Below are 12,120 nucleotides of genomic sequence, written 5' to 3'. Positions count from 1 at the left end.
CTGCAAGGGGATTTTAGTTGTCATGGGGTCCCCAGGCAGTTGAATAGAGTGACTGTCTGTCCTGCTTTTTCCTGTTAGGATCCTGACACGTGGAGCATTGATGAACTCAGCATAACGTTGAATAGGAGCTTTTTGGCAGCTGAGACACAAGGGCTAAGCTGCAGGTCAGAGATAACACTAGTGCAGATCTCCTCATGCACACAGTTAGTAGCATGCTTTCTTCCCTCCTGAGTGCAGGAAATCGCTCATGTTAAATACGTTCACTTTTCAGTTTTCCTTTCTTCTAAAATGGAGTTTGACAGATTGGGCTTTTCAGCTCCCCCTTTTTTTCACCACCTCTGCTTTCTACCTCAGAAATACTCTTCAGGAAGCAGGAGTTAATCTTGGCGAGGAAACGATAAGGTGATACTTGATTTTCAGGGGAAAGCAGAAGGATATGACTGCTTAGTAACTGCACAGAAACGTACAGGCCTCTCTTTTTTAGGCTTTCCTTTGCTTTTCCTTTCACATCCCTTAAAGTTGAGAACTGCAGCAGACAGAAGGCCTGGTTGGTGGGATGCAAGAATAGTTAAAATAGAATCTGGAATAGGAAGGAAGTGTTAGGAAGGTACATTGATAAAACAGCTTCCCTGTACTTTTCTATCAGCTAGTAGGATCAGGTGAATTGGGTCGTTAGTTTCCCTACTTTGATGCATCCTGGCTGGCACAGAAATGTGTCTTTTGAAGTTGTTTCATGCTCAGCCAAGTTTTTCACATGATTCCAAATACTGGATAACAAAGAGAGAGAGCATGAACATTGTCTTTATTAAATGATGTCAAGCCAGCATCCTGTATATGGAGACAATGTAGAAGTGTTTGTCTCTTTTTGGCATTAGGATTAAAACTGCACTAAAATGCTTTCATTAAAAGGTCTTGAATATGACAGAGATTTGGGATCTTATTCTTTAATAAGTGTGTGTGTATGTGTTGCTCATGAAGGATAACGACTGAGGCCCTCACCAGTGTGCTATAATGATGTCATGGAGAGACCACCTCTACTGGTGAGGGGGTTCACTTATTCTCAGTGCCTATTTTGTCCTTGGTCTTTTTTTTGCTGAGACTGACAGCAAGAATGTTAGTTCAGAGCAATTTGTGATAGTGGGTTTTCTGTTGACACCTGTCCAATGGGAGCTGGACTGAGACCACCAAATTCATTTCACTGAGCACACTGTTGGACTATTAAGAAAAGTGAAACTATAGGAAAGTTCTCTCTACTGTATACCCGAATCTATTCTTTTCTTCCCTACAGGCTCAACTCTGCCTCCTGTGCCTGCGTGTAGCAGTGCCTTTCTCTTTGAATAGCCCAATTCATTTCAATGAGGCTACTCACAGAAGAGAGCACTGCTCAGCATGAGTAAGGGTGGAAGAATTGGGCCCTGACCCTGCAGATTTCTCCATGTGGGTGGATTCCTCACCCATGTTTAGTGCTCTGGTGACTTCACTGGGTCGCTGTGCTGAACAGCTTGCAGGATAAGGCCTAATACTGTGTAAGTATGTGTGTGTATTGTTCCTATTGATATCAATAGTGATGTGGGAACAGGGAGAGGAGAATGGACATAAATACTGTATGAGCTTCAGTTCTGATCATCTTTTGACACTTGGAATTATTTTACTATTTGTCAATGAATGGCTTGAACAGTTTTTTCTGAGGGGTCTTTGCTCTCACTTTCTTTGATTTTTAAGAAAAAGAAAATGGGTGAAAAAAAAGACTCAGGAATTATTAACTCTTACTTTTATGTCTTGCTTAAGTTAAGTGCCGAGGTTGAAGTATGTGATCCATAGATGAAGTGCTTCTGTTCTTTCCCTGAGGCCACGTCCAGACTACCCGCTGTATCGGCGGGTTAAAATCGATTGCTCGGGGATTGATATATCGCGTCTAATCTAGACGCGATATATCGATCCCCGAGCGCGCTTATATCGATTCCGGAACTCCATCAACCCCAATGGAGTTCTGGAATCGACACGGAGAGCCGCAAACATCGATCCCGCGCGGTGTGGACGGGTGAGTAATCTGATCTTAGATATTCGACTTCAGCTACGTTATTCACATAGCTGAAGTTGCGTATCTAAGATCGATTCCCCCCCCCCAGTGTGGACCAGTCCTTAGAGTAACTTCTATGCCTGTGTTTGGTTTACTCTGAGGGGAAGAAGAGGCAGAGAATACAACAGTTTATTCTGTTTTGTATACAAGGACTAATTTCCACCTGCTTTATGGTGGTTTCAGTTTTTCCTTGGAAAGCAGCATTGGGAGCTCGATGTACTTTCCTGGTTAACTTGTGAATTATTATAAAGTTTTTATTAAAAGAGCTATGATAGTGTTAATATTACCACAGAGCTGAGCTTGGTCCTTTCATTCCAGAGGTTAAGTCACTGGACAGGGAGTTAGAGGATGTGGCTTTTGTTTCCAGATCTGCTGCAACTTCCTGTATGACCTTGGGCAAGTCTCTTAATCGCATTCTATCTCAAGCTTTCATCTGTATCACGGGGAAAACAATACTTGCCAACATCTCAAGGAGGGTTGGGAGGATATATTAACGAGTGTCTGTAGGTGCTCAGCTATTAAAGTAGTGGACGCCAGAGGAAATCCCATAAAATAAATAAATTCATAGATCTCATGACGCGATGCCTCCCCTTGACTGAGTTTGTAAATATAGGTCTCAAATGGTTAATGATAGAATAAAATCCAACTGACATGAATCAATCTCTGTTGAGTGTAAGCCTGAATTGGGCAAGGAATTTTCTAGTGAAGTAATAAAGAAGGGGAAAAATGCAAGAAGTTTTGTAAACAGATGTTGAGGAGTGCACACAGAAAGAGCATGTCTGAGAAATCCTAAAACATGACATTAGGTCAGGACAAAACAACATTAAAGACTTAGATGCTACATGATATAATTATACTAGATTTTGAATGTGCATGTAAGAACACAGACTTTGTTTGTTTTGTAGATGTTGATGAAGAAAGTATATTTAATAAACCAGCTAAGAAAGAGGAACTTGTGTTGAGACAAGAGCTTGTTCAATTAAATAACTCACTGTAATTCACGGAACATAGTAGATGACTGTCAGTTCAAGAAAGCAGATGACCAAGTTGCTTAGAAATGCTGGAATGTGCACATGCGCGCGCGCATACACACACACACACACACACACACAAATATATATGTATGAGAAAGAGCTCACTTCGCTTTCATTAGAGAGATGGACCAATCTATTAGCTTAAGAGAACTGCACTAAGAAATATCATTGTTTTAGTGCTTCAAAAGGATGCCAATCTACTAATAAATACAGGAAAATCTAGGACCTTCATTGTAAGCAATGGGCTGTCTATATCTAGGAAACAGAATGTAAGTTCTTTGGGCTATATGCTGCAGTTAGTTACTTTTAGGGGGAGAAAGAAAGTTGTACACTATGAAATCCAAGATCAGGAAGCCCCAAATAAATAAAAATTATCTAAGGCTCTGTGTTACTGGTATTTACCAATTTTCCTGCAACTTCCCCAGGTTTTGAAAGAGTCAATATTCAGGTTTTACTCATTTTTCACCTGAACGTTGGCTCTTCTGGGATCTGGGAATTTTTTTGCTAGGGAAGTGGGTGGGCCACATTGAAGGCCTGGGGTCAGGAGGAGGCTCTTCCAGCAGGGGGGTCAGTACTAAAGAGTTCCAGCTTTCTGCGTCCCTCATAACTCTGGCCCTTCAGTTGGGCCCTGTTCACTTCCTCTGTGTAGTGGGGGAGTGAGACGGGCCAGGAGCAAGGTCCCAGCAGCTGAGACCACCAGACTGCTGCAGGGAATGGAAGGCTTCCTCAACTGCTACATGGTGAGTAGCCCTCTTTCCCCCTTTATGGGTACTGGGCCTTCTCCCTCCAGTGCCCTTCATTTTTGGTTTTACCGATTTCCCCCACACTATCTGGGTTTTTGAAGATTTTAAACAAAACCTGATACATTCCTGGGAGATTAAAACAAACAAAAAACCCCTGAAAATGAAGGACCTTAAAAATGTCTAAACAGCAGTCAAAAGAAAATGGTGGTAGATGCTCAATCGCTATGGAAGAGTTAAGAACCTGTAAGTGCATCCATTTCTTCACCCAGTTCTTTTATCAAAAATCTTTTACTCACTCTTATCTGACACCAACATTTTGTTTAACCTACTAGAATATTTCTGGGGAGAAAACGCCCCAAGCAACCAAATCACTTATTATTTTTATGAAAAGAGTCGTGAAACTTTACAGACAGAAAGATAAGGACCCTGCCCACAAAGAGCTTACAATCTGAATTTTAGATATGGCCTAATGAAAGAGGGTAACAAACAGTAGAGAGGGACTGATGGACAAAGATTACTGTCATGCAATCATATGGTTACTCAGTTTAGGCATGCTTACATCTTGACGGTTAAATTATGGTTCATATATGTATCTTTATAATGTGAAGAGAATGACTTTCCTCTCTGTCAGGTTGATGTGCAGAGGATCTATTCTCTAGAAGAGGGTGGGTGGACTGGCTCGGTTGACTATATATACCCTAGTAATCCTGATACTATTACTTTTCTTTCTTCAAAGCCTACTGCCTTATCATCCCTGCAGGTGTCACTGCACACGGTGGGCTAAGTTTTGCCCTCAGCTATACTGGATTCCAATAACATCATTGCAATTACTCCAGATTTACACACTGTAGCTGAGAACAGAATTTGGCCCATTTTATTGCTAGAAATAGGCGATATATTCTATGGGACATATTCTGATCTTGTTAAATTGGTCTAGAATAATTGCATTGCTTCTAAAGAACTTTTTGGATTTGCAAAGATGTAAACAAGATCAGAATCTATCTCTAAGTCTCTGTATCCCAAAATAAAAAAATGAATTCTGAAGACACATGGGTTGGGATCCTGTTGGGAGATCGGAATGTATTAGTGGATGATCTGTAACTTTTGTATCTCAAAAGCAGATCCATGCTAATGAAAATTGCTTTGGAACAAGATCATTTACTATTTCATTACTTTTAAGTATCATATGGGTCAGTGGTTCTTACTGAAAAGTATAGAGTGCATTCCTGCAGGTCTCCCAAATGCTACAATGTCTACTGTTCTCCACTGGGCACACAATACATTATAATGGACAATCCTTGTGGACCTGCTGGAATGGACCTCTCATGAGGGCTGATGTGGGTAAGCTCAAACATAAATAGGAAGCAGCATTTCCTCTGCATTGTCTGAAGTTAGTGTATTTGTTCAAGAAAAATTATAATATGCTAATAATCCAGATAGATGAACCACAGTTCTCCATATCTAAAAAGTGGACCTTTGATCCAACACTGTTATGTCTAAATTGCAATTCTTAATATTCAATATTGTCAGAATAGGGCTCTGCAGGCTAAAGTATCTTAAGGGTTCAGATCTCTTTAAATAAATCTATCTTGTTCTGTTTGTTCTTTCAGTTGGAACAACTGGATGGAGTGTGTGTGTGTGTGTGGGGGGGAAAGTATCAGAAATGTCAGATTCTAAAGGGAAAGACAGGATGGAAAGTGCCTCTCTTGGAAATACTTTCATCTTCTGACAATTAAATAGCAGTACCAACACCTCTCAGGGCTATGAGGTCTGACAAACTAACTCTCAGCAGCAGTAGCATTGCTATACTTCTTTCACTGGTGCTCTTAAACCCTGGTGAGTTTTATGAGGGGCATAATCTACATTTGTTTCACACATGGAATATACTTTTCTCATTCCTTGTTTGTTTACTATTTTGTTAGCTTTAAAGAAGGACAATAGAAGGAGAAATATCCCTTAAATGATGGAGAGGAAATGGGTGAGTGTGAGAGACCTTCACAATTAAACCAATTTATGCATTAAAAAAACCCAGTGAATTTGTTTTTGTGTGCAATGCTAGTTGCCTTGCCAGTCTGAAGCTGGCACTGTGGGTTTGCTGTAATCACTGAGCTGAGAAAAAGAGAGACTTTTTTTTTGTCATCACAAAGTCAAGCAAGACTTAAGCAGTTGCATGCATAACACTTTTCTTGCTGCTTTCAATTGCCAAGCTTTGTTTCTGGCTTCCAAATGCTTGTCCCCCTCACCACTCCCAATTTCATTTTTGACCCTCTGTTGCTACTGTGATTTAAATATCAGTATTCATTTTGAAAATACTTCCTTTAAAAAAGGGGCTTTGGTTAAAGTCAATTAAATCTGTAAGTATGCATATGGATTCTTTTCCTGAGGCTATCTCTGTCTTTTCTTTCTTTCTTTCTTTCTTTCTTTCTTTCTTTCTTTCTTTCTTTCTTTCTTTCTTTCTTTCTTTGTCCCATGTATTATTTCTCATTCTGAGCCAGTTGTCAGGTAGATGAGTGGTACAGATTCAGAATGGCATCTTAAGTTCAGTACAGCATGACACATTGGCAAATTTCCAGAATAAGAATTTTTGGACACTGTGCAATATACTGCAGAGTGACGAGTTCAGCGTGGGGTCGCTACATAAAGTAGCTCAAATTAAAATAGAAACAAAAGTAGATGAGGGAAGAAGCAACAAGATGACAGATAGCAATACAGGGGAAAAATTACTTTCAGCCAACTAATCAAGATTAGAATGTTTTCATCCTTGGTACCAGTACTCCTATATTACTGAAACAGCAGCTTCAGAAGGCCTGTGGTATCAAATATTTTATGTATGGTTATTTGTAGACCAGATAATGAGATCACCAAGACTTTCTTTCACTTTAAGGAACAGGGCTCTGTCCTGCTTGGCTTCCTTGGTGCCATTCAGGAAGCACAAAGGGAATTCAGACTGGCTGTATTCCACAAGCTGATTCCCCCAGCAGAGATATGGTGTAGCTGGCTTCCATATCCCCTTCCCCATAGCTTTAATTGCATAGGGCACATCAGGGGCAAAGAGGAGTGTTTTGGGGGTGGGAAAGAGGTGTGGCTGAAATGTATTGCACTCCAGCTAGTAAACCTTTGCCAGTCAGCCAGCACATTTGAGCTGCTAATTTGTTCCCAACTTGAGTCTTATAGCCGCATGCTAGCCACAGCAGATAATCTGGCCCTAATGGCGGAAAATTTATCCACAACCTCTCTGAAGTTCGATGACGTAGCTAAGGCATTGGACTGTGAGTTATCAGAGCTGGGTTCTATTCCCAGCTCTGCCATTGACTTCCTATGGGACTGAGCCAATCACTTCATCTCTCAGTGACTTAATTTTCTTGGGGACGATAGTGCTTGAACACCTTTGTATGGTGCTTTGAGATCCTTAGATGGAAGGTGCAATAAAAGTGCAACGAGTTATTAAAGTCAGACTTGAGGGAGTAGCTGACTGAGCTGCAAAAGGATTCACCTACCTAATTTGTGCCTGGGGCCTGCAATTTTTACATAATTTACAGTGACAACATTGTGCACATGCCCAACTCTGAAAAAAGTATTAAGGAATGTGAAATCGTCATAACCAAATGTATTAGAACAAAGTATCTGCTGAAAATTGTTGCTAAGCTGATGGTTAATGAGTTTGGCACAAGCAGAGACTATGTGCATGAAGTCAGTTAAAAGGGAATATGGGCATACAATGAAAATGGCAACTTGCTGGGAGTGTGTGTCTGCATGTGCCTGAATTAAGAGAGGTGAATGGGGAGCAGGCATGTCAATAAACTGAGAAGCTTCTGGAAGATGCATGAGGTTATCATAAAAGACAAGCACATTGCTCCAGGGAGAGTTAGAGATAATGGCAACTTCCTAAATTCTAGTAGGAAGGAAGGAGGTGGCTTCATAGCTGTTTGTGAATGAAACAGAAAAGCCACTATTCTATAAGACTCTTCAGGATGCTTAAATGGAAGAATCTGAGAGACAGAGCCCTAAAACTGACAAACACAACACTTGCTACCCCAGACTTACAAGGAGACTTTGGGGACCAAATCCATGATGCAATGCAGAACGAATGTTCAGTCAAGTGAAAGAGGTACTCTTGCATTGTGAGGGTAAAAGGTAGGCCACAGCTGGGATTTAATAGGACCGGTTAGTTCCTAGTGGACAGTGAACCTGGAGTAACAGTGGTGGGTGCCAAGGGAACCAACTGAGCTTCCGTTTCTGAGAGTTTTTCACCAGCTTGGCTTGGCGACGGTGAAATGCCATTGGAACAGTGAGGGGAAGTAGAGAGAAGGCTGAGACTGGAAGACTTAATCACCCCCATTCAGCTTTCCTGAATCTGTGTGAATATTTTTGAGAGCATCCAGTTTTTCTCTGTTGGTGGACCCATCCTTCCACAGCTCCTCCAGTATCATTTGTTCTTCTGGTTTCAAAGAGGGCTTCCTCTGGGGCATGGGTCCTTCAGTGCTTGTTTTTGAGCCAGCCAGATGGGATTGCACAAGAGCAATAGAAGGCATTTTTCTTCTGTGAGGGGCTGAGCATGTTGCCCTCTTTCTGCCCATACTTTGTGAGGGTAGAAGGAGGGGATCACTACAGTATTGCCACTTCCTGCCAACCCAAGAGCTTGGGCCCAAAATAAATTTTATCACTGAAATAAGACAGTATGAAGCTTTGATTTCTCTAACTGTGAAGAAAATTATTCCTACAAACTATCCTACATGGGGTTGGATGACATAGGTCTCAGTGCTATGAGCCTACACTGACCCTGAAATGCAGTATCTTGGGTCCCAGTCCAGCAGATCAGTGAACTTTAAGCATGTGAGTAGATCCATTGAAGCCAATGTGACTGCTCAGATGTTTCATGTTAAACATGTGCTTAAATGCTTTGCTGGATTGGAGCTTCATAACATATATTTTTTTTAAAATGGAGACTATAGGTATTTAACCAAAAGTAATTTAGAGGCCTCTGAGCAGTCTTTGCTAATGAGTTTTGAGTGGTATCTGTAGTTTACTACCAATATTGGTCCTCCATTGTATCTTGTTGGAGAAGGAGTTATTGGTATGTATGGGCTGTTTTTCCCCTCTCTTTTTAAGGTGTTCTGTAGTATCTTAAATAATGTTTTGATATTGGGGAAAAATATTATTAAAACAAAGAATTGTAAATGTGTCAAATAGTCCCCAGTCCAGGGGTGGGCAACTGGTGGCCCAGGGGCTGCCATATAATTTTATTTGGCGTGCCCACAGGCAGAGTCACAGCCTCAGATTTTTCTTTCTTTCTTTATTTATTTAAGATTGAGCTGGATTGCTTAGGGCCCAGTCTTTTAGTAAAGCTGCTGCTTCCTCAGACTGCTCTGCTTGGCTGTGCTTCTCCATCAACGCAGGCTCTGACTCCACCCCACACCACACAGCTCCATTTACTGCCTCCCTGTTGGCTGATTGTTTGGGAGCTGAGAGCCAGTCAGGTTCTGGCTAGGCCCAGCCAGTAGTGGACAGCTTGGAGCATATCTCTGCCAGTGGGGAGGAAGTAACCAGAGCTGGGTGCTGTAATGGCGGGGTCTCTTTCCTGTTGGCATAATGGAGGGTTGGCCAAGCCAAATCTGAGTAACATTGTGACCCAGCACATGGGGTTCTGCTCCCGGTCCTGGATTGCACCCCATATGGCAGAGCCTATGTCCATGGGGAAATAGAATGGAGGCAGAGACTGGGAGCAGGTGAGAAAAAACATTAAGAAAGATGTTCTGATGTTTTTGTTTTCATGCACATCAGCAGACAATTAATCTCTTTTGTTTAAATACTTTTCAAGGTTGTGCAATAAGGGATTTTATATTTAAGAACTTCAGTTTTGCACTGTTAATTCATGGTTAATTGTATGTTAACATGCCATATTGTAGCAAACATTTATGAGTTATGTAATATGTAGCCACTTAAAGTATGGTCTGCCAAAGGGTTTTAGTGGATTTTGTGGCCCTGTGCTGCTTTAAAGTTGCCCATCCTTGCCCTAATCAATCCTAGGGCAATCAGAGTGAGGCATTGTATTCTGCAGAAGATGAAGATTGATAAAGTCACTGCTGGCCCGTGTGTGTGTATGAATTTAGGAGTACTGTGATTCCACTTCTCTGGCCTTCTCCAGTTGCCCATGGAAATAAAGTTTCAGTGCGGATCGATGCCTGATACACTCAAAATTGTGGAAACACATGTAATTTTAAAAACTAGTTTCAAATATCAATATTCATTTTAATAGCTAACACTTTCTGAGTTTTTTCTCTCTGTCTTAACAGTCATGAGAAAGCCAGCCCTACCAGAAAGCCCTGCTTTAAAAGAAGGAATTATTCAGACTAAAGGAGTGGTTTTCCTAAGCAACCAGATCAAAGTGAAAACTCTCAGAATAGCTCACTTACAGGTTTCCTTTTGCACACAGGTTCATCAAGAGTGTCAGGCACTTGGTGGACAGTTCATACTTCTCTGACAAACTACAATTTGGTGGGAAACTTCACAAGAACCCACGGTATCAGTAAGCCCTGTAAATATCTTGATCTCTCTTCTTTTTTAAAAAGACTTTAAAAATAATTTGGTGGATCTCTGATCTACTTATCTGCTGTAACTGCAATATACCGTGTATGTCTAACTCCCACAGACGAAGGCCTCTGTTTCCTTTCTGCCTGTACCGTAGTATCTGCCTTGCCCAGGAGTTTGCTGATGAAGACTTCCTGTTTGTTTTGAGTCACTGTTGGAGTGATAAATATACTTCAGCTTTCTCCTCAGAGAGGAAAGAAACCAGCTGCCCTGAACTAAAGAGAAAATATGTAGAAATTCCACCAAAGGGCCCTGTTATCATGGAGCCTTTATGGAAGCATAAAAACAAGAAATATAAGCAACAACAAAGGAAACAATTTACATACTAAAACATTCTTCCACATGCATTGACATAAGTTGTTTGCCTTTAATCATTTATTTTCACTCTATAATTCTAATTTAAAACGAATTATAAATAAATAAATAAATGCAGCGGGGGAGAGGGGCGGGGGGAACCAGCCCCATAAACATACACTGCACAGTAATGTTTGACTGGATAAACAAACAATTATACTTGTGGTTTCTTGATCTGACCACAAGCTTTAAATGCCATTTTTTGCATGAACCTATAATGCTTCTGGATAAACAATTGTGTTTATATTGTCAGGAGCATCCAGTGCAGTGTTGTGTAATTTCTATGTGTGATTAGCAGGATATAGAATAAATTCTAAAATAAAAGAAAGGAAAGGAAGATGAGATTATTAGGTCATTTTTAATAAAAACAGCATAGTTTGGAATCACTTATAGCTTAATTTGTAATTTTAAAAGAATGCGGTGGTGGCTTTTAAGTTTCTGCAATTATCTTTTCATCTCTTTTATCCCCCCTGCCTTTTTTTATCCCCCTTGGGCCCCCTAGTTGGGCCCCAACTAGAGATGGGGCCCAAATCAAAAACCTGGATCCAAACCCAAGATCCTGGTTCATATCAGAGTTCACAGCTCTAACCTATTTCTTTAAGAAGTCAGCTCTAGGAACTTCAGTTTTGGATTTTAAACCTCCAAGTTCAGAAGCATTTGAATCCAGGTGTTTGGGTTCTGCCAGCTATAGGAGTACAAAGTTTGTATCTTCATCAGTGTTTGTGGTCTGGGCCTGTGACACCCTCTGAAAAATGTAGGTGTGTATGGTGTGGGAATGGAGGTGGTTAGCCAATGTGCTATGACTGATAATGATGCTGGGGAGCCCGAAGAACAGCTTTGAGAAGTAGTGTGGGCTAGTGGTTATGAGCACTGGAGTAGGGGTCAGGAGACATGTGTTCTACTCCTAGATCTGTTACAGACCTGTTGTTGAACCTTGGGCATGTCATTCACCTTTCCATGCCTCTACACGGCAATTAAACACTTGCAGCTGGCCTACGTCAACTGACTTGGCTTTGCAGGGCTCAGGCTACAGGGCTGTTGAATTGCGAGGAGGGAGGGTCCCAGAGCCCGGGCTGCAGCCTGACCCCAAGCATCTGCACAACAATTAAGCAGCCCTGTAGCCTGAATTCCACAAGCCGAGTCAGCTAGGGTGACCAGATTTCCTGATTTTTATAGGGAGAGTCCTGATTTTTGGGTCTTTTTCTTATATAGGCTCCTATTACCCCCACTCCTGTCCCAATTTTTCACATTTGCTGTCTGGTCATCCTAGAGTCAGCTAACATGCATTTATTTGCAGGGTAGATGCACCCTCTGTTTCCCC

At 41.3% G+C, this 12,120-nt stretch overlaps 1 long non-coding RNA gene across 3 annotated transcripts in view; it reads left to right on the top strand.

Moving 5' to 3' along the window:
• Window positions 1-241: 241 nt before the first annotated feature.
• Window positions 242-12,120, top strand: part of LOC115659905 — a 50,433-nt gene continuing 38,554 nt past the window's right edge. For 2 of the 3 annotated variants that reach the window (XR_004002666.1, XR_004002668.1), the window contains exons 1-4: window positions 242-402; window positions 1,289-1,526; window positions 5,780-5,835; window positions 10,291-10,392. This is a non-coding gene — a long non-coding RNA (uncharacterized LOC115659905). The remainder of the gene's footprint in view (window positions 403-1,288; window positions 1,527-5,779; window positions 5,836-10,290; window positions 10,393-12,120) is intronic. The other variant, XR_004002667.1, reaches the window with a different exon arrangement.

This window comes from Gopherus evgoodei, chromosome 11, assembly GCF_007399415.2.
Source record: "Gopherus evgoodei ecotype Sinaloan lineage chromosome 11, rGopEvg1_v1.p, whole genome shotgun sequence".
NCBI lineage: Eukaryota > Metazoa > Chordata > Testudines > Testudinidae > Gopherus > Gopherus evgoodei.
The sequence above is the reverse complement of the archived record's forward strand: the minus strand, read 5'-3'. Positions and strand labels throughout refer to the sequence as shown.